General features: G+C 48.5%; 7 non-coding genes across 7 annotated transcripts in view; all 7 read right to left on the reverse strand.

The window, feature by feature from the left end:
* Positions 1-107: 107 nt before the first annotated feature.
* On the reverse strand, positions 108-226 carry LOC144460486 (5S ribosomal RNA). Its single transcript, XR_013489204.1, has one exon. It is a non-coding gene; the product is annotated as a 5S ribosomal RNA (ribosomal RNA).
* Positions 227-489: 263 nt separating this feature from the next.
* On the reverse strand, positions 490-608 carry LOC144460487 (5S ribosomal RNA). The gene has a single exon (XR_013489205.1). It is a non-coding gene; the product is annotated as a 5S ribosomal RNA (ribosomal RNA).
* Positions 609-872: 264 nt separating this feature from the next.
* On the reverse strand, positions 873-991 carry LOC144460488 (5S ribosomal RNA). Its single transcript, XR_013489206.1, has one exon. It is a non-coding gene; the product is annotated as a 5S ribosomal RNA (ribosomal RNA).
* A 264-nt stretch (positions 992-1,255) lies between these two features.
* LOC144461192 (5S ribosomal RNA) lies at positions 1,256-1,373 on the reverse strand. The gene has a single exon (XR_013489911.1). It is a non-coding gene; the product is annotated as a 5S ribosomal RNA (ribosomal RNA).
* Positions 1,374-1,656: 283 nt separating this feature from the next.
* LOC144461001 (5S ribosomal RNA) lies at positions 1,657-1,775 on the reverse strand. The gene has a single exon (XR_013489720.1). It is a non-coding gene; the product is annotated as a 5S ribosomal RNA (ribosomal RNA).
* A 264-nt stretch (positions 1,776-2,039) lies between these two features.
* On the reverse strand, positions 2,040-2,158 carry LOC144460489 (5S ribosomal RNA). Its single transcript, XR_013489207.1, has one exon. It is a non-coding gene; the product is annotated as a 5S ribosomal RNA (ribosomal RNA).
* Positions 2,159-2,421: 263 nt separating this feature from the next.
* The window catches only part of LOC144460943 (5S ribosomal RNA), a 119-nt gene continuing 40 nt past the window's right edge, over positions 2,422-2,500 (reverse strand). Inside the window, exon 1 of the ribosomal RNA XR_013489662.1 lies at positions 2,422-2,500. This exon is cut by the window's right edge and continues 40 nt beyond it. This is a non-coding gene — a ribosomal RNA (5S ribosomal RNA).

Here is a 2,500-nt window from a genome sequence, read left to right on the forward strand (position 1 = left end):
AAAAAAAGGGAAATAAAGGAGAGTTTGTCCACTTGTGCTGTTTTCCAAGGAGCTGGCTCCAGTAAAGGAGGAGCAGCGCCCTCTGCTGATGAAAGGTGAGAATAAAAAGCTTACAGCACCGGGTATTCCCAGGCGGTCTCCCATCCAAGTACTGACCCGGCCCGACCCTGCTTAGCTTCCGAGATCGGACGAGATCGGGCGTATTCAGGGTGGTATGGCCGTAAGCCATGGAAGAGCATGCACGCACGCCATTTATAGATGGTAAAACATCAGCAAGGGTGGATGGCAAATGGTAATCTGTCATTTTCCTGCACTCAACAAGCGCCATGACAAGACCCACACGCCATTTACTTTTCAGTTAATGCACATATACTCACTGACAAATTAAAAAAAAAAAAAAGAGAGTTTGTCCACTGGTGCTGTTTTCCAAGGAGCTGGCTCCAGTAAAGGAGGAGCAGCGCCCTCTGCTGATGAAAGGTGAGAATAAAAAGCTTACAGCACCGGGTATTCCCAGGCGGTCTCCCATCCAAGTACTGACCCGGCCCGACCCTGCTTAGCTTCCGAGATCGGACGAGATCGGGCGTATTCAGGGTGGTATGGCCGTAAGCCGTGGAAGAGCATGCACGCACGCCATTTATAGATGGTAAAACATCAGCAAGGGTGGATGGCAAATGGTAATCTGTCATTTTCCTGCACTCAACAAGTGCCATGACAAGACCCACACGCCATTTAGTTTTCAGTTAATGCACATATACTCACTGACAAATTAAAACAAAAAAAAAAGAGAGTTTGTCCACTGGTGCTGTTTTCCAAGGAGCTGGCTCCAGTAAAGGAGGAGCAGCGCCCTCTGCTGATGAAAGGTGAGAATAAAAAGCTTACAGCACCGGGTATTCCCAGGCGGTCTCCCATCCAAGTACTGACCCGGCCCGACCCTGCTTAGCTTCCGAGATCGGACGAGATCGGGCGTATTCAGGGTGGTATGGCCGTAAGCCATGGAAGAGCATGCACGCACGCCATTTATAGATGGTAAAACATCAGCAAGGGTGGATGGCAAATGGTAATCTGTCATTTTCCTGCACTCAACAAGCGCCATGACAAGACCCACACGCCATTTAATTTTCAGTTGATGCACATATACTCACTGACAAATAAAAAAAAAAAAAAAAGAGAGTTTGTCCACTGGTGCTGTTTTCCAAGGAGCTGGCTCCAGTAAATGAGGAGCAGCGCCCTCTGCTGATGAAAGGTGAGAACAAAAAGCTTACAGCACCGGGTATTCCCAGGCGGTCTCCATCCAAGTACTGACCCGGCCCGACCCTGCTTAGCTTCCGAGATCGGACGAGATCGGGCGTATTCAGGGTGGTATGGCCGTAAGCCATGGAAGAGCATGCACGCACACCATTTATAGATGGTAAAACATCAGCAAGGGTGGATGGCAAATGGTAATCTGTCATTTTCCTGCACTCAACAAGCACCATGACAAGACCCACACGCCATTTAGTTTTGAGTTGATGCACATATACTCATTGAGAAATTAAAAAAAACAAAAAAGGAAAAAAAAGGGAAAAAAAGGAGTTTGTCCACTGGTGCTGTTTTCCAAGGAGCTGGCTCCAGTAAAGGAGGAGCAGCGCCCTCTGCTGATGAAAGGTGAGAATAAAAAGCTTACAGCACCGGGTATTCCCAGGCGGTCTCCCATCCAAATACTGACCCGGCCCGACCCTGCTTAGCTTCCGAGATCGGACGAGATCGGGCGTATTCAGGGTGGTATGGCCGTAAGCCATGGAAGAGCATGCACGCACGCCATTTATAGATGGTAAAACATCAGCAAGGGTGGATGGCAAATGGTAATCTGTCATTTTCCTGCACTCAACAAGCGCCATGACAAGACCCACACGCCATTTACTTTTCAGTTAATGCACATATACTAACTGACAAATTAAAACAAAAAAAAAAGAGAGTTTGTCCACTGGTGCTGTTTTCCAAGGAGCTGGCTCCAGTAAAGGAGGAGCAGCGCCCTCTGCTGATGAAAGGTGAGAATAAAAAGCTTACAGCACCGGGTATTCCCAGGCGGTCTCCCATCCAAGTACTGACCCGGCCCGACCCTGCTTAGCTTCCGAGATCGGACGAGATCGGGCGTATTCAGGGTGGTATGGCCGTAAGCCATGGAAGAGCATGCACGCACGCCATTTATAAATGGTAAAACATCAGCAAGGGTGGATGGCAAATGGTAATCTGTCATTTTCCTGCACTCAACAAGCGCCATGACAAGACCCACACGCCATTTAGTTTTGAGTTAATGCACATAAACTCACTGACAAATTAAAAAAAAAAAAAAGAGAGTTTGTCCACTGGTGCTGTTTTCCAAGGAGCTGGCTCCAGTAAAGGAGGAGCAGCGCCCTCTGCTGATGAAAGATGAGAATAAAAAGCTTACAGCACCGGGTATTCCCAGGCGGTCTCCCATCCAAGTACTGACCCGGCCCGACCCTGCTTAGCTTCCGAGATC

The sequence above is a fragment of the Epinephelus lanceolatus genome, chromosome 22 (genome assembly GCF_041903045.1).
Source record: "Epinephelus lanceolatus isolate andai-2023 chromosome 22, ASM4190304v1, whole genome shotgun sequence".
Classification (NCBI taxonomy): Eukaryota; Metazoa; Chordata; class Actinopteri; order Perciformes; family Serranidae; genus Epinephelus; species Epinephelus lanceolatus.